Source organism: Labeo rohita, chromosome 5, assembly GCF_022985175.1.
Source record: "Labeo rohita strain BAU-BD-2019 chromosome 5, IGBB_LRoh.1.0, whole genome shotgun sequence".
Classification (NCBI taxonomy): Eukaryota; Metazoa; Chordata; class Actinopteri; order Cypriniformes; family Cyprinidae; genus Labeo; species Labeo rohita.
In genome coordinates this window covers 30,644,033-30,664,495 of record NC_066873.1, presented here as the reverse complement: position 1 = coordinate 30,664,495, position 20,463 = coordinate 30,644,033, and the positions used below count along the sequence as shown (strand labels likewise).

Below are 20,463 nucleotides of genomic sequence, written 5' to 3'. Positions count from 1 at the left end.
CATTCAAATGTCATATTTCTTTCAAACGAGCCAAATGATGAAAGAACTGCTTAAAGACAAAGGACAAAAAACACAGTGACAAACAATGACACACATACAGTATACTGTACTTTGATACTGTGCTCACCCTTATGATATGAGCTCGTATTTGTTCCTACATAATAACTGATACACTTGGAAGATCCTAGACGTGTCCTGTATATGGTACTTCTGTGCACCAATAAGGCAGCCGGCAGACTATATTATGATTCATGGTCTGAAACTGCATACACATGCGCATATTCTCATTCCACCATTCTAATTTAGCATGCCTCAGTAAAAGCTACAACGCATTTCGTCAGAGTTTTGAAGAAAAAAAGTCTCAGTTGGTTTGGCTGTAAAGAAGAGAAATGGTATGCAGATGAACCGGAGAGGATTTGGCTAAATATCCGACATTGGGAACACGGTCAGCTTGACAGAAGCTTAAATAGTCTTGCAACCCCAGAAAGCAAGAGTCATTTCCTGTGGCAACGTGACAGATGAGGTCTCTAAGTCATTCTCACAATCTCCATCTTTCGACGTGCACGTCTGTCTTTTAGTGAAGGGCGATACTACTAACTTTCTTTCAATCTGATATAAAGCACTATCAAGGCCCTATTCGTGTTTTTTTTTTTTTTTTTGATTTATGCAGATAAAATGGGAAATTATGTCCACTGAACATTAAAAGTCCATTGACATTAAACAGACCTAAAACTGCAAATGATCCTTTTTGGCTTTTAATTTCTTAATAACAATTATAGTATATGTGCAGTCATTTAACATCTTCTAAAGTTTAAAGCTAAATCAAACATCACAGAAGCCTATTAGCCTATGATAAATGTCACATTTCATCCACAATTCAGACACAATTCAATCTTCCACTTTGTGGTCCATTTCCACTAACCAAAAGTCAAAGAAACAGTGAAATATGTGTCTCTAAAGAGGACTAATCATTTTTAGCAAAAAAACAAACAAACAGACAAATAAATTACATTTTAAAATACATTTAGTAAAACAGTAGTAATATTTCACAATATTGCTATTTTACTGTATTTTTGATCAAATAAATGCAACTTTTGAACTAGGGGTGTAACGGTACACAAATATGACAGTTTGGTACGTTTCTCCATATTACGTCACAGGGGGAAAAACTAAATGTTCTTAGTGATAAAATTATACCTCAGCTGCTTTAAACTATAAGGAGCCCTTTTACATTATAAGGTTACAATTAAAAACTGAACCCAAACTTAGATTAAATAAAATTAAAATAAAATTAAATAAATAATGCACATGATATAGTTTTTAAATTAACTTATAACTACAAAATTTCTATTTGTTAAAATATATTCATTTACACAGTGGCTGTCATAACATGTTTCATAACAGATTAATTTAAACATTAATTTCTCTGAGGTAAATGAAATGCTACGGGACGTTTTATTTCCATGCTGTTTTGTTGACGTCTTTCTACGGTTGAAACACTGATCGGACAATTACATGCAGCATGAGATGTTCATTCATTTTTATTCACGTTAAAACTAGTAGTACAGAGGAAGGAATGATCGTGTTCACTTGTGCTCCACGCTGCCATTTGGACGGACCCAATTCACACTGCACAAGTCTGCAGCATGTTAACCAGAGATCGTCTTCAGGGTTGCCAGGTTTTCACAATAAAACCCAACTGCTACTCAAAACTAGCCCAATCGCGTTTTGCGTTCTGGGGGATAAAATACATGTTTTTTTGTTGGGTTCCCCTGGTAAATTCATATTTCAGGGTCTAAATATGAGGTTATTGGGGTCGCTTCAACTCGCGGTCATCAAAACCAATCAGCGGCAACAGTGTTAAAATAGCCTAATTGGCAACTTGGCAACACTGATTGTCTGTATTACTTCCTATTAGAGAAAGTGTAACGGCTAACGTCACTGAATTTCAGTCAGAGTTGTGCGACACTCGATCGCCACTTACAGATACCATAGGAATGAATGAGAAGTGCCACAAGCTGAAACCCACCTGTCAAAAAAGTCAGTGACTTCGCTTATAAAATGGCATTTTTTCATGTTAAACTCTAAAAATAGTACAATCCAAAAGTATTGTTTAGTGTAAAACATTTTGAAGATCAGCAAATAGGCTGTCGACTCATTAAATGATAATCCATTTCCTCTGAAAAGCTGTTTATTAAGCGTAGTAAAGCCTCTCCTCCATTGACATCCATTTGTTGGCTAATGATGGCAGCCTTGCCTTCTAGTGGCTTTGGCGTTAACGGCTCTGACGCGGCCACCGGAGCTGATCGCGGCCACTCTAGTCAGTGCTTGTGTTTATACCAGCACGTTTCTAACCCGTCCCAAAAGTGGCTCTCCGATATGTTTATAAAGCGATCTGTCATGGCACAAAGACTATTAAAATGCCATTTATTGTTTGAATTTCCTGGGGAAAAAAAAATGCTGTACTTGTTTGGTACACCTGCATAACGAACCAAAAGACCCATAGCGAAATTTTTCAATACGTGTACCATTACACCCCGATTTTAAACAGTACTGTATTAGGATTTTTCAGCATTTTATCTGGTGTATTTTCTGTTAATTTAATCCTTGTATAGCCAAGCAGAAAAATAAACTTCACCATTTAGCTAGGTCGCTATTTAGCAGAGTCAGATGATGCTTCTTATGACCTCTGGCAGGCACCGATCTCTCGGTTTCAGTAAATTCTGTGACGGCTTGTGCTTTTCAGCATTTTTGTTTGTGTTCAGGTGAGCGGAAGGAGATATAGCTGCTCAGCCATGTGCTAGTTTTCATTTTAAATCTTATTATAAGTTACCATGCAGTATCATTAAGTTATTAAAAAAGAAACACTTGGGATCAGTGTTTTCATGTGTGAAATATTACTATTTTAAGCACTAATACGTAAAGACTGATCTGCCCATCTCTACTCCCAGACTGTCCCAGTCTTGCCAGGTTTGCGCTGTCAGCACACACTGTTCTGTGGTGGACATCTCACCATCACAGATGCGACACCTCTACATCCAGTCATCCACTAGTATTCAAGTCCAGCTGGTCCAGCGTCCTTCATTTCCCCCTCTCCTCGGCACACACTGGACCAGGCTTCAGAGTTGGCCGAGGAGCCTGGTACATGCATAAAGACACAGTGATAGAAACGCTGGCAGTTCATCCTGCCACATCCAGGCTCTGACAGAGGCTTCCTTTTATTTCCTGCCCAGTCTTAAGCATTAGCAGAGAAACATTTATCTGACAGCTCCTTTATTAGACCATTCAGGCAAACCTGCATGTAGCTCAGCAATCCTGTCTCTTGCTAAAAGACTTCAATGGCCATCAAGAGCTCTTCATGTCCCTGAAATACAGTGGGAATCCACAGAACAACAGGGGAGCGATACGGTAAACATCCTTTCATTAAAAAAATTACTGTCCTCAAATATTGATTTGATGTGAAGCAGGCAATGTTCAGACCATGTTCAGATGCATTTTAAAAGAAAAAAGCTACAATAAGATGTTAAAAGTATGCTTTCTTTGTGCACTATGCAAGGAAAAAATTAAGAGCAATATCAAGCAAAGAATCCTGAAATTTTTTCAAAGGTCACAGCATGAGAAATGAAGTTCTTACCATTTTTGAACTTCAATGCAAACCCCAATGCAAAAAACGTCTTATTCGAGTAATCAAATAATTTTAAATTTTTTTTGTAGTAATAAAAATAGACCTAAGTGACAGCCTTTAAAATTATTTAAAATACATATATAAAAGCAATGAGGCAATAATACTTAGTTTAAATAGAGCATCAAAAGTAAGTGATCATATGGTTTTATTGAACAAAATTTTTTAAAAACAATAATGTATTATAAATAATAGAGCAAACGAACATTATGCATTATAACAAACGCCTGCAGAGGGTGCCAACAGCTTGACAATTGTTTTTACACTTTACTGCGCGATCTAATCCATGTTTAATATTTTAATTTAATTCAAAAGTCCACGTAATCTTTAATATTTTGCCATTTCTTTATGATACAAATACTACAGCCACTGTAATTTCTTGAATATGTGGACATCAAAACATGTAAACTCAGAGTGAGGGTTTGAACTTTTATTTTGAAATCGTGATGAACAGCTAGCATATTGAGAAATATACTGATGTATTCTTCTAAGTTGTGTAGGTTTATAAATGATTTACCTTACACATCTGATGAAATAGCGCATGTTGCGTTCCCAGATGAATGCTGTAATAAACCCAAACTCACAACACGATGCAGAGATGGAGTTTGAGATTCTGCACACATGTAAATGATAACAGTTTGTGTAGTAACATTTACTGTGAACAGAGCCACTCGGAGATGCACGTACGTAACCTACATGCATGTAAATAATTAAAGCACATATACTAAACCTCCATCACATATATTTATTTAATTAAATCATAGCTTTGTGAATACTAAATAGCATTATGCTTTATTATGAATAATATATGGAATGTGCTACTTCAGTTATTTTGCCGTTCATTCGACACAGGCAAAATGCATTCAAGCAATACAATCAAGGAAACATTGCAGCCCTAGTAAAATGCACACAGGCTATTTAAAACCAAAGAAAAACATGCAAACAAGGGAAAACTCTAATGAACTACGCCCCCAACCGGCGCTGTCACACGTCAATTAGCCGGTGGAAAAATTTCCTCACATATTCATTATAATTTTTACTGTTCTTCAGTATTTAAGTCAATATTTAAGTCAATCTCTCTCTCTTCTTCGGCTTGCTCCCTTGATCAGGGGTCGCTAAAGCGGAGTGATCCGCACAGCCGATTTGGCACGTTTTACGCCGGATGCCCTTCCTGCCGCAACCCAGCCCTGAGAGTGCACTAACTTGTGCATCCCCAGTGCTGGGACACACTCACTCACTCATTCACACACTACGGTCAATTTAGATTTTCTAATACACCTACACTGCATGTCTTTGGATTGTGGGGGGAAACCGGAGTACCCGGAGGAAACCCACATAGACACGGGGAGAACATGCAAACTCCACACAGAAAAGCATCCTAGCTCAGCTGAGACTCGAACTAGGGACCTTCTCGCTGTGAGGCAACAGTGCCAAGCCACCGTTCTGCCCCAATATTTAAGTTTAAGTTTAAGTATTTAAGTAAATTTTAACCTTCAGTATTATAGTACCAACTGACTCTCTTGTGTCTACAGCATTGGTTAAGAGATTTTTTTTTCCTTGAGAAAATTTGTACTGTACCTGATACATATTTCAGCATTTTTCTCTATATAATGGACTGATATGGTGCAGTTTAAATGCGGCTTCAAACGATCCCAAATGCGGTTGTAAAAACAACAATACAATACAATTTATATACTTTTTAATGCCAAATGCTCGTCTTGTCTTACTCTACCCGGACTGTTTTTGTTCCGGTTCATGACAGTTAGTGTATGTCGAAAAACTCCCATCTCATGTTCTCCCTCAACTTCAAAATTGTCCTATATCGCTGTTTTACCTTTTTTGTTAAGGGTGTTTGATCTTCTTTGCATGTTCACTTTGCAAAGACTGGGTCGGTACTTCTGCAGCAATGTAGGATGATTTTGAAAATCATTTTTGCAGTTGAGGGACAAAATACGATTGGAGTTTGTCAACATACCCTAACTGTCTTGAGCCAGAATACACAGAGTTCAGGGAGAGAAAGGCAAGACGAGCATTTGAAATTAAAAAGTATTTAAATTGTATTATTTTTATGAAAATAACCGAACATTTCGCTAGATAAAACCCTTCTTCCTCGGCTGGGATCGATTACAACCACATTTGGGATCGTTTGAAGCCACATTTAAACTGCTTTTTGGAAGTTCAAAATCGGGGCACCATATCAGTCCATTATATGGAGAAAATGCTGAAATGTTTTCCTCAAAAAACATAATTTCTTTACGTCTAAAGAAAGAAAGACAACATCTTGGATAACAAAGGGGATGAGTACATTATATGTGAATCTTTGTTTTGGAAGTGGACTTCTCCTTTAACGAGGCGGTTAAGTGACACACAAATGTTGTGTTACTGGAGAGAAATAGTGCAAACATTAGACAAAGATGAAACTTTCTTGTCTGCATGTGCTGATTCCCTGAGTTCAAGCACATTATCAAATAGGCCTTAGTCGAAGAAGCAGCATATTTAATTTCTAACAGGAATGAAAATGAGGCTTTGACGGATGAAAGTACAGTGAATTTAGCTGACAAAACATCTTTTCGAAAATAACTTCCAGTAGACAAGAATGCCAAAAAGCAATTTTGAAAATTGTGAAAATGATGTGGTTTTGGACATTTATAACAGCACATACCACTGTAAAGTCTGTATGTTTATCCCTCACAGCCTCATTTTCAGCTGTGAAAAATACAATATGGCTTGTAACCAGAATAAGGTCTATGGAGGACACTTTGAAAGGCTACACATAGGCCCAGCATTGACATCAAAACCGCAGTATACTTGGGTCTTAAACTGATAGTCCACCAAAAAAAAATAAAATAATAATAAACGGAGCAATTCCAATAGCGTCCTCGCACTACAGTGCTCGGGCCCTAATAATTAATTACTCACCCTCATGTCGTCCCAAACCCGTAAGACCTTTGTTCATCTTCAAAATACAAATAAAGATATTGTTGATGAAATACAAGAGCTATGTGACCCTCCACTGACAGCAAGGAACAGGAAGGTTGTCGTTAAAAGGATATCATTAAAGTAATTTAATGAAGCGACAAGAACACTCTTTGTGCACAAAGAAAACAAAAATAAAGACTTCATTCAACAATTTCTTCTCTTCCGGGTCAGCCTGCCACCATTCACAAGAGTATCATGACGAATGGACACATGGACTATTTTAACAATGTCCTTACTACATTTCTGTGCATTGACTGTAGTAGTTCCCTTGTTGTCTATAAAGGGTCAGAAATCTCAAAAAAAAAATCTTAATTTGTGTCTTGAAGATGAACAAAGGTCTTACTGGTTTGGAACGGCATGAGGGTGAGAAATTAATGACAGAATTTTCTTATTTGAGTGAAATATCCCTTTAACCTGCAAAAACAGCTTGTTGGGAACTATTTTAGACTCATACATTTAAACATACATTTGGACTTTAGCTACAGTATATAAGACTGTCCAAATTCATATTCATGTAAATAGTTAATTCAGTGTTTAAAACCCTTGACCATATTCACAGATAGGAAATAAGAAAGAAGTTGGACAAAAAAATAAGATGAATGAAGTCTGTCAAATACTGCACTGTTCCTTGCTGCCACACTGCATATCCTAATGAAAGATCCTGACGGGGAAATAGCACCTGAAGTCTTTATATTTAAACAAGGCCCCTGATCATTTCACACTTTTTAGGCTCATTTTAGAGTGTATCGTTTTATGAACCTGTCACAGGCTTTGCATAGAGGCTACTATTGAAAGATGAGCCAATGGCAGCTATATCTGACCCAACTGCAAACCTGCAGACCATGAGTAGGCACAGCAAAACACTGCATCTCATTTCACAGGTGAAGTCCTAAAGGCGCAGCAGCAAAAAAAAAAAAGCCTGTTTAATTTAAAGTGTCAGAGAGGAAGGAAAAACTAAATTATGACTATATTTGGTGCAAAAAAAGCTTGACTAACAGCATAAGTGGACTTGAAAGAAAAATGAAAAAAATATATTATGAAATGACCTCTTTAGGAGAGCTAGTTTTTGAAATGTATTCAAAATGCAGTCTTAGCTAATCCCCGGAAATTCTGGCACGGCTGCGGTGAGTTGGAGAGAGCGTGGCTTTGCGATGTTGAGCAGAGTGTTTTCAGGGCACTGCTAATTAAACAAACCTTTCCAAAAAGTCATTTCTCACATTATAATTGCATTCGGCTCTCAAGGAGAAGGAGAAACCATCTATAAATAATGATAAAATCCGAAAACATGAAAGTCATTTTTGACAAATTATTGGCCAGATACAAATGGCACACCATTGAGAGCAGCGAAAGCACTCATCTCAGTTGAGTTAAGATCCGTTTCAGGGAGGGCAGAGATCAGGCGTGCCGCACTGGGGCTCTGGGTCATGATCCAACAAAGCAGGCCAGATCATTAGGACATTCTTTTCCCACAGCCCTCCTTCCGACAGACACCGCATACAAAAATCACAAAAAACAAGAATTTTAAAGCAACAAAACAAGTAGTCAGCCTCAACTTAGAGACAGATGGCATGTCAAACTTTGTCAGAAAAATGGCTCTTGAAATAAAATGTTCTGTGTTAAAAAGGTTAATAGTTCAAACAATAGCTAGTAGACACATTTCTTTAAAATATCTTCCTTCACGTTTAACAGAAGAAAAAAAACTCATACAGGTTTGGAACAACTTGAGGGAGAATAAATTATGTCAGAATACATTTATCTTTATCTATGAACTAAAAGATGATCACAAACTTCACCAGAAATATCACTACTTGCCATCCTCCAGGTGCCCCTCTCTGGCATAGCCAGGTCAACTAACTAGCTATTTAGTTCCTGTTCTGAGGCACACAGTGCAGCGTTTAACCTCCCTGGATGTTCCAGTGATTACAATTAAGCAGCTCTTATCCCTGGACATAATCAAGCCCGGGTTAATCCACACACACCATGACAACCACCACAGGACAAGTCCCACCAGCCTGCTTGGACGGTGTCATTGTTGGAACAGGGTCAAGTATGACAGGAAGCGTCTCCTCGGCCAACTAGGATATGGAACGAGTGACGGGAGAAAGGGTTGGGAAATGAGAAGGGCATTGGGAAATGGCTGGAAATTTCCACCAGATCACATTTTCATAAATCAAGCCCTTGTCCCGGCACAGTGCGGAGCAGAAGGGATTGGGAAAAGAGGATTAGTTGGGTGCAGCCCAAACACAGGAGTTAAAATGTTATCCAATATCATTCATACGAGAACGTGAGGACAGACGGACGATGACTTTGCTGTGCAAGAGCAGATCTGTAAAGCTGAAGAAGTGCAGAATGACTTTTGAATAGAAAATTAGTTCTTTACATAATCAAATGATAGTCTGATGCATTTTTAAAGAATTTTAGAAATGCATTAGCTTATATCTTAAGATAGACACCAAATTCAATGAATTACATAAACGGATTAAATGTCAAATACATCCAGCATCATATCTAGTTCAGGAGAAGCAGATGTAGTGTTATCTGAGGGGAAGGTCCATGGTAAAAGACTGTATTCAGTGGTAAGTCAAGTGCATCAAATAAAAGTACAGTTAACAACAATTTATTTGTATTTGTTCACAATCAGTGAACATAACCTCCTGCAAATGTCACTGCACAGATTGAAGCTGAAGTGTGTATTTTTCAATATTTTCTCCTTCCTCATCTTAATATTCAGAAACAACTGTAAGTACGTCATTTTGTATGTTAATTTCACCTAAAAAGAAAAATTGTATTCTATCTGTATAAGTATTCTTAAAATAAAATTCTTGTGCAATTTTCATAGTCTACAATGTCATAAAAAAATATATATATATATAAAATATGAGACTGAGAACCTGAACAAGAATCTAATGTTCATTAGCATCTTCTTTCTCCATCTATTGCACACTCTTTAAATGAATTTACTGTAAAAAACAGCAAACATATAAATAAACTTGTGCAACGTTTTTATGAATTACTGTGAGCAATATGCTCATAAAGTTAAGTCACCAATAAGGGATGGTCTTCAAGCAAACTTGGTTTTAAAAAAAAAAAAAAAAAAAAAAAATCATCATCGCTGCAGAAGTACCGACCCAGTGTTTACAAAGTGAACATGCAAAGTAGGTCAAATGCCCTTTACAAAAAAAGGTAAAACAAGGATGTAGGACGATTTTAAAGTTGAAGGAGAAAATGAGATGGGAGTTTTTCGACATACCTTGTACTGAGCCAAATTACACAGAGTACACATGCACATTACAGAGCTAGACAAGATGAGCATTTGAGGTTAAAAAGTATATAAATTTAAATTTTTTTAGAAAATGACTGATTGTTTCGCTAGATAAGACCCTTCTTCCTCTGCTGGTTCGTTTAGAGCCCTTTGAAGTTGCATTGAAACTGCATTTTGGAAATTCACAATGTAGAGATAATTCCTGAAATGTTTTCCTCAAAAAACATTATTTCTTTACGACTGCAGTAAAAAAGGCATGAACATCTTGGATGACAAGGGGGTGAGTACATTATCTGTAATTTTTTGTTCTGGAAGTGTACTTCTTTAACATGTTAAAATAATTTAATGCAATTACCACACAATTACTGAAGCACAATTTCTTTTCTAAATCTTTTACCTGATTTCGCTTCTGTGTTTGCAATCAGATAATTTTAAGCTGCTAAACTCTGAGAAAGTTTTTCAGTCCAATGATCCAGTAAGCCTGGGTTTCTCAACTCTGGCCCTCAAGGTCCACTTTCCTGCAGAGTTTAGCTTCAACCCTAATCAAACACAGCTGAACAAGCTAATCAAGGTCTTCAGGATCACTGAAGACTGAAGAAAGTTACAGGCAGGTAAGTTTGATCAAGGTTGGAGCTAGACTCTGCAGGAAAGTGGACCTTGAGGGCCAGAGTTGAGAACCCCTGCAGTAAGTGAATGCATTCAAACAATCAGTCCAAAACAGCGCTAATGTAAAGAAAACCAGGCTGATTGCATCAGAGATGGCAGAGAGAGCAGAGACTCATGTTGCGTTTTCAGTGAATTATTCATTCCAGTGTGTTTCGCTTTAAAACATGAGCTCTGTCATATCCTGTGATTATTTCTGAAGAGAGCAAATTCTCATGCATGTAATCTATAGACTGAACAGAATTTAAAAACATCCCACCGCATGATACGCAAACTACATTTTCTTGGCTGGATAAAGCAAACCAATATCTCTCTAGTAAAGTTTTGATTGTTGAGGATTGCAATTAAGGTAAAAGTGACTGCAGTGACATACAGGAGTCGTTCAGTAAGCACACGTGAGTTTGATATATTGATGCTCAAACAAAACATGAGCGCTCGATGCACAGATCATGGATTGTATTTATGCAACGACACATTTCAAAAGAATGTTTTAATTTGTCATGTGTATGTTACGGTGTTTAATCATTTTGAGTGGATCCATATGTGACCCTGGACCACAAAACCAGTCTTAAGTCGCTGGGGACTATTTGTAGCAATAGCAAAAAATACATTGTATGGGTCAAAATTATTGATTTGTTCTTTTATGGCAAAAATTATTAGGAAACTAAATAAAGTTCACGTTCCATTAAGATATTTTGTAAAATTCCTACTGTAAATATATCAAAACTTAATTTTTGATTAGTAATATGAATTGCTAAGAACTTAATTTGGACAACTTTAAAGCTGATTTTCTCAATATTTTGATTTTTTTGCACCCTCAGGTTCCTTTAAAATAGTTGTATCTCGGTTAAATATTGTCCTATCATAACAAACCACACATCAATGGAAAGATTATTTATTTATTCAGCTTTCAGATGATGTATAAATCTCAATTTCAAAAAATTGACACTTATGACTGGTTTTGTGGTCCAGGGTCACATATAGGCCTAAGCAATCAGCTTAAGGTGGTTGGTTTAGGGTTTTTTTTTTTTTTTTTTTTTCCTGTTTGGTATTGCAACTTGACTTGACTCTTTTTTTGTGTGCTTTGGTGTGCATATGTATTAAATGTATCAAATATATGAACTCATTATAACATTTTTTTCTTTGGTGTTCTTTTGGACTCTCCAAGTGTGCCTTGAGATATCTACATTTTTCTTGAAATACGCTTGCAGAAAATACAGTTTTGTGAGAATTGCAATTCAATCTTTTGGGTTACTTTATTAGATATAGTCAATAATGACAAAATGAACGTGTTAAACAAGTTGCTTAATTTCATGATCCTAAGTGTGTGATTAATGGGTTGCAAAGTTGGATTCTTAACAGAAATTTATGGGAATTTATGAGAATTCATTGGAAATTTATAGAAACTGTATCATATACAAACATAAACATAAAAATTTTATTTGGTCATAAGCTGACAATCATGTAAACTTTTTTTTAAAACATTACAATTCTAGATTTTTTTAACATTACAATTTTAGATTTTCTTTTTTGGAACTTGTGATTTTTTTTTTTTTTTTCAGGATTCATTGACGGATAAAAACCTCAAAAGAACAGTGTTTATTCAAGGTAGAAATATTTTCAATCTCTTTACTTTTATCAATTTAACACAAGAAAGAAAATGACTGAACCAAACTTTTGAACAGTAGTGTACTGTTAAAAATGATTTTCATTTTAAATAAGTTCTGTTCTTTTTAAACTTTTTTTCCCCATCAAAAAAATCCTGAAAAATTATCACAGGGTATAAAAAAATTAAGCAACAAAACCGTTTCCAAAATTGATAATAAATCAGTATATTAGAATGATATATTCTAAAGGATCATGTGACACTTAAATCTGGAGTAATGGCTGATGAAAATTCAGCTTTGAGTCACAGAAATACATTATATTTTACGGTATATTAAAACACAAAACCATAATTTTAAATTGTAATGACACTTCACAGTATTACTGTTTTGTTCTGTATTTTTGATCAAATAAATGCAGGCTTAATTAGCATGAGATACTTCTTTCAAAAACATAAAAAAATAGTAAAGTGTCCAAGCTTTTAACCAGTACTATACTTCTGCATGATAACAGAAAACTGGCTAACAGAAGGTAGAAGAAAAAGCATCACAGCTTGACCTAGCTACCTAGCCTCATAAATTGTCAATAAAATAGTGCTAACTAGCTTACATATTTTCAAATCTGATTAACTGGCTAGCTAGCTACTGCATAAACACATTTTGATATTTGCTAGTATATATACACATACATACATATATATATATATATACAAACACACACACAGACACATGTGAGATAATTAACTATTACAAAAAGCACTTCTATGGAAACAGAAAAGCAAAATTTATACCTGCACCATTCCTCAACCTAAAGTGGGCCTGACATTTCTTAGGCTTTCTCAATCAAACAAACAGTCCCACAGCAGCACAAACAAAAGGAATATGTGCTCTCCATACTAATTTCCTGCTTCCTGGAAAAATACACAAACTCTTTTACATGATTTATGAGTTGATAAACCTAAATTAATGATATTTAGGACAATGAAACATCAAGTCTCTGCTCTGAAATGCCACCAAAAAAGGCTATTTAGCAGGAAAGATTATTCAGAGCAGGTGCCACAAACTGTGCCAAGGAGAGTCAGTATCGCCCAGTCGTGGATTTTTGCAGCATACCAAATGGCCTGGGAGAGATGGGGCAAGCAGAGCCATCAAGCAGGTGTGTGGCCATAAAGAGTCATTCACCCTCACACGGAAACCTCTCACTGTCCTTTCTTTTCATCCTACGGCCATTTCATTCAAAGGTGCTCAAACAAACTGACAAAACTATTCACTGTTATCATGCCGGATCATAATGTATGTATAACAATGAGGACATTGTTTGGTACAACTATTGCCAGTGTTATGATTTGCTTACATTTTGGTACATTTCCCACAGCTGTTTAACAGCTACAAACACTGAACACAGTTTAATATGATTGCAAACACTTTTAATTGGCTTTGCTTAGACAGGCAGACAATTTTTAAATATTTTAAATTAATTAATTAAATATATTTTTAACACCTCTTAGTCTAAATGGCCAAATAAGTTTTCAGGCTTTTATTAAATATCATTCAAAGAATGCAATATTGTCCAGGGCTGTTCAAACACACTCATTTTTGCTCACTCCATAACATTCACTAGTGAATAGTGAATAGTGAATGAGTGAACGAGTCAGCGGTCTTAGACAAAATATACACATGAGTGCGCAAAATGCCTCTCTAGCTTATGTTCTCTCAAGCGTCTCGTGAGTTCAGCACTGCGGCGAGATGTCATGATAGACATGAGCGGTTTTTTGTCATCCCTTTGCATGCTGACAGCTACTCTCTTGGCATCGTGCTGATGCTTACATCATTACTATAGCAACCAACTCAGACAAACCGGATATTAACTACACCGCCTGAACAAACGGATCAGATCACATGTAAAATGAAAGTGCCGACCGTCAGACCTAAAGATCGGATTTGAAAACCAAATTGGATTTGTGTACGGTGTGAACAAAGCCTTAGTGTATGAGTGTACTAAACAGAAGCAGGCCTGAAATGAGATTCAGTAAGAGAAAAGCTTACATAATGAAGACAGTTCATTAACATATGAAATGAGTTCCAGGCAGGAGGGACTGCGGAACTTACATTCCACAGCTATTGTTCCAAAGAACTGAGGGGGGGGAAGAAAAAAAAAAAAAAAAAAACTATAGGGGAGTGATAGTTAAGGCCAAGACAAAGATGCAAAGAGAGGCGAGAGAAAAAGAGAAGCTTTAGAGACTACCCATCAAAGTAGAGTTCAAACTAAAACTTTCACCAAGATTTCCATATTCTAAAAGTGAGATATGAAAAGTTGATCAAAAAGTCACTTTATGAAGAGTTCCTTCACACAGTTCCTCTTATTAGGCAGCTCAAAAGGCAACTGACCACCCAGGCAAAATAAAATACAGAAGATAAATGAACAATTCATTTGTTTAAAGAGATGGAAGAGCACATTGAGCAGAGGATCTCAGTACAAGTTAACTTAACAAAATTAATATAAATATTTAATAAAAACAAATATACATTTTTTTTAGCATAATTTCTACAGTCACATTATCATTCTAATATTCTGATTTGCTGCTCAAAAACATTTATTATGTTGAAAACAGCTGAGTAGAATTTCTCAGGTTTCTCTGATGAATAAAAAGTTCAGAGGAACAGCATTTATCTGAAATAGAAATCTTTTTTACATGTCATTATCATGTGATTATCATTTTAACATTGTCTTTATCATCACTTTTTATCCATTTAAAGCATCCTAACTAAATAAAAGTATTCATTTACATACTTTCTTTCCCAAAAAAAGAAAATTATACTGACTCCAAGCTTTTGAATGGTATAGTGTATAATGTTAAGCTTTTCATTTGACAAATGCTGATCTTTGCATCTTTCTATTCATCAGAGAATCATGAACAAATACGTACTCAACTGTTTTAAACACTGATAATAATAAAAGTAACAATAAATGTTTCTTGAACAGCAAATCAGCATATTAGAATGATTTCTGAAGGATCATGTGACACTGAAGACTGGAGTAATGATGCTGAAAATTTAGCTTTGATCACAGGAATAAATTAGTTATTTTAAATCATTAAAAAATATTTCTAAATTTTACTGTTTTTGCTGTACTTTGGATCAAATAAATGCAGGCTTGGTGAGCAGAAGTGTACTCTGGTAATGTACTTTTTAAAAAAAAATATAAATACAATACATTACATTTCAATACATTGGTATAGAAAAAAAGTGTAATGTTTTCCTGAAAAAAGTATCACTGTTTTCATAAAAAATAATATTATATATGAATTAAGCAAAAGCTTTATAAAATAATATTAAATATTAGGCAACACAACCTTTTCAACACTGACCATAAATTTATAACAATATAACCAATGAAAAACTTAGAAACCATTAATAATTACCAGCCAATGAAAACGTACCCCAAGGCTCATCCTGTCTTCTCTGTGCAAGAGCTCTTTTTGCAAACTCAAGCTCAGCTCTGTCAGCGCTCATTCATCTGACTGGCGCAACACCACAATGTGATGAACTGCAAAATGCTGAAGAGCAATAAAAACACAAGCATACATTATATGCTCCCAACTGGCCTGCTTTGCAACACTGTTTTGTTGTTTTATGAATCTGTATAAATGCACCAAATTCTCCTTCTGATGAAAGAGGCAACGAAATGACTTCGACAGCATCCACCCTTGAATCGCATTAAAACAAAGTTTTCAAAAACATGTACAACTTATTTAAATTATGAAATGGAACAAAGAGTAGCTCTTTGCATAGAGCTGAAATTCTCCTGACAAGCAAAGCTGCTCAACGTGCCATGAATGACAGCGCTGCCTAATTTAACAAGCTCCCAGTCTCAGCTGGGGTAAGACAGTTTTAAAGAACAGAGGAACGTTAATATAGCAGAGTATCATGTTAACATGTCATCAATATGACATGAGCCTTGCCATTAAAACATCACAGCTAATAAATAAGATTTACATGCACACTTTTGTACATGCACACTATTAATTAGACAACATGCAAAAGAGGGTTGTCACAGTTATGCATCACATTAAGCCTAACTAAAGGGTGAAGGGATATGGTGCATGCTCACCTCACCTATAGAGTGTTTTCACAACACTTCATCAGTCGGCCATATTGGCAGCACTGAACGTAAACAATGAACAGAACTCACAAATTTTGCTGATTATTGCTGCTGAAAATGGTCAATTGTTGTCAAGTTTTGGGCTGTACTAATTGGTCGGATCGGGAAACATTTGGAGTACTATAGACTGCCAAAAGCTATAACAAATCAAGGAGAAGAGTGCAAAAAAACTGTCTGAGGAACAAAAGGCATTTGTAGTTGGCCAAACTGAACCAGGATTTCCCGGGCAAGAATCTTAACATTCATGTGTGTTTGTTCTTATCATTTCCAGCCAGGTAGGTGAAATAATTAGGCTAATATCTTAATTAATACTGCTTGAATGTATCTTCTTTATCACCTGATAACTTCAGTTTGTCAAACTATTACACCCTTTCCTACTTACTAAGCCTTATATGATTTAGCAGCACCCACATGTTTTTTTTTTCCTCCATGGTTTACGCAGCATAAAAATAGCAGAACAACATATTCAGTAGTACACTGACCATGCAATCAATGCTGTTGTTTACATCTGAGTATCTCCAATATGGCCATGCATCCGGGTAAGTGACTAAACCCTCTATATTTGTCCGATTTGCACATTGTTTATTAAGTGAAAGTATCTCCTTTGACCAATACTTATCCCAAAACTATGACCTTATAATTGATAATGGCATTTATAAGATACTGCAAATGCATATCACACTTCATAACATCTCACCCAGCTATGTTTTCATACTGTAGTTTGGCTTTCATACTGCACTTAACCCCTTTAAAAATTAACTATATCTTTGTAATCACTTCCAGAGCAATTTTTTTTCAGGAGATGAATGAATAAATTAATAAATAAACAAACACTGAAGACTGCCTAGAATTTAAAGTTTATGCAGCAAACATAGCATAGCAGAAGTCATAGCAGAAACATAGCATGGTGTGGATGCTATGTATACATATACTATTTTTTTATAGTTACCGTATCGTTTTTGTTGTGAAAAGGCCGTAACACTGGGTTATGAATCGAATACCATGAGTATGTATAGCGACGAATTGTAGTGTTAAGAGTAGCCTATACAGTGTGAAACACAACTGGGAGTTTATACCAGCGTTCATCCAATCATAAACTTAACAGCGCTTACCTCATTAGACATTTGTGCGTTTTGTACAGTCGGAGAAACTTCTAAATGCTGTTTAGATTTAGCTTCTACATTTTAATTTTTTTCCAAACAGGCATTACTTCAAACAGGTTGAGTCAACGTCGCAACGTACGTCTTACACCTTTTTGCGTCCAATCAGCGTTGCCGACGTCATGAATATGCAAATAAGAGCATTCTCCCACTGTTTACAAATGTATAGTACAGTGTGAATTTTTGTAACACGACTACCCGTGATTAATTACTAATGCAGTCTGAAGTGTGAAAAACCCACGGTTATGTTTATTTAAAGTTTAGAATGACCCTGGGTAACATCCTTAAATGTAAAAACGAAAAAAGAAAGAAAAGACATACATATTTGATGAACTCCAGCTGCAAAACATATTTTAAATCGCTACAGTAATGTAGACCCGCTGGGATTCAGTCACTAGATGTGCCAAAACGTGCAATTTCAATCAAACAGGATGATCCCCAAAGAAAACACTTGCCTAGACAAGTCCCAATAAGCGTTAAAATAAAAAGCAGTTGCAAAAGATCGTGACTACTCTACTTGATGCATAAAATATAAGACCAACTCTGCCAGCAGCATGGTATCTTTGCTAGAGCTGAAATCGTACCATATGTATTGACACCAGGATCCCCTTTTCTGACAGATGCCGAACCCTCCGGTTGTATTTTAAATGGTCAATTCACTTCTCATGAGAGTAACCAAATCAGAAACACTTTATTCAGATTTGTGCGCATTATTCCAAATAATCCCCTTAATTTGCTGCTCTGGGTGTGAGAACACTGATAAACGCTTCCTTCTGCATCATAAGCATAATCAAAACCATCACGGTGAAATTAAAGGGCTGCATTTCACTAGCAGCTCATTGTGCGCGCGTGTTACTATCAAGCATGACGCGCTGCCTCAAAACAACGTAGATATATATCAATTGCAGACAAGTGATACATCTTCAAACGGCTCATGATGAGATATCTACAAACGCATTAAAGCAAAATGTACCTGTAGTTACACAGCCAAGCAACTGCTCTCAACTGACAGACAGCAAATACGCGAATCGCTCGATCAGTTGAGATACGCGTGAACGCGAATGCAGTAGTACACATTTAGCCTTTTGGGGTTGCGAAGTAAGTTTTTAAATGGTCGTAGATAAAGGATATAGCTGCGAAGAAGAATGAGTAATCTTACCTGTCTTCTTTCTGTGAGTGAGTTGTAGGGACAGCAGCAGAAGCAGCAGCAGCACTCGTTCAACTTGTCAACAGTATCAGCGGATGATTCCACGATTAGCTTCATGCATCTCCGCGAAAAAAAACTCACTGCTTACTTTTTCAAATCACCCGTGTGATTATTCAAAGGAAGTGCTTTAGCTTAAATGTTAATAAGGGACTTGTAAAATGCTACGATGCTTTCCATGCAGACAACAAAAACCCTCTCAGGGTTAGTGGATTCTTCCGAGGCTGGCTTTGCACACTACTACAAGTGCGCTGATTACAGCGCTGTATCTCTCTGGTACACACTCTACAGAGATACTGCAACGTTTTTAAATAGGCAGATCTATGCGTATTGAACATGCAAAATAAATAAATAAACATAACATGACAATAATCAAATGTGCATACTGGAATACATATATATATATATATATATATATATATATATATATAATTAATAATTCTTTTTTTCTAGGTTGCTTTATTGTTCTGTATGTTTTGACCACTCCTGAGAGGCAGTTGTTTTATATATATATATATATATATATATATATATATATATATATATATATATATATATATATATATATATATGTATATATATATATGTATATACTGTGCAAAAGTCTTTCACCAGATAAAAAATGGTTCTGTTTGCCATTAATTGTAATAATCTAGTGAGATTTTTGTTTGCACAGGCAGTCTGACAACAGCCAGTGCTCCACACAGACATCTGATCTCACCATCATCCAGTCTGTCTCTGGAATGACATGAAGAAACAGAATAATTGAAACAGACTAAATCCAGAAGAACAGTTTCAACATCTCCAAGATGTTTCAAGTAACCTACCTTTTTTTGTGCATTCCAGTTAATCTCAATCAAACTGAGCTTGGGTTATTTTAATATAAAGTAAAAATAACTACACAATACAGCTAACTAACACAATATATACACACACATATGTGTGTGTTTGTGTGGGTGTGACCATGGACCATAAAACCAGTCATAAGGGTAAATTGTTTTAAATTGATATTTATAAATCATCTGCAAGTGAAATGATTAAGCCTTCCATTGATGTATGGTTTGTTAGGATAGGCCAATATTTGGCTGAGATACAAAAATGTGAAAAATTTGAATCGAATCTGAAGGTGCAAATATATATATATATATATATATATAAGGAAAATCGCCTTTATAGTTGTCCAAATTAAGTTCTTAGTGATGCATCAAAAATTAAGTTTTGATATATTTATGGTGGGAAATTTACAAAATATCTTCATGGAACATGATCTTTCCTTAATGTCCTAATGATTTTTGGGATAAAAGAAAAATCGATCATTTTGACCCATATATCCAATAATATATATATATATATATATATATATATGTGAAGACTTCAGATGCAAAACCAGCTAAAAGCTATCTCAGTCAAAAATGAGATAATGATACTGAGTGAATGCTTTTGACACATAGTATACGTCCATCAAATACTTTTACTTCAAACTCTCTAAATTAAAGCCTGAGCCTATATATATACATAATAAAAGCAGTATTATCTGAGAGTAGTATCAGTATTGTTTGAACCCCTGAACCCGTTTTGGTGAATGCTTTCAAGTATGTTTACATCACTGTCAGTATTTCTTCTGTCATAATTAGATTTAATAACAATATTAATAACAATAATGCTAAACAGTGTGTTGCAGTTCAAATCAGTGACAAAATGTAAACTTAGACATGTAAACTTAGACAAAAATGTAAACTTAGTTCAT

The 20,463-nt window shown here is 35.6% G+C and overlaps 1 protein-coding gene across 12 annotated transcripts in view; it reads right to left on the bottom strand.

Annotated features, from left to right (window-relative positions):
- arvcfb (ARVCF delta catenin family member b) overlaps positions 1-18,946 on the bottom strand; it is a 273,519-nt gene extending 254,573 nt beyond the window's left edge. For 11 of the 12 annotated variants that reach the window (XM_051108695.1, XM_051108689.1, XM_051108697.1 and 8 more), the window contains exon 1: positions 18,672-18,946. The gene's annotated coding sequence lies outside the window, so the exon portion shown is untranslated. Of the gene's footprint in view, positions 1-17,464; positions 17,611-18,671 lie in introns of those variants that run through there. The other variant, XM_051108702.1, reaches the window with a different exon arrangement.
- Positions 18,947-20,463: the final 1,517 nt, after the last annotated feature.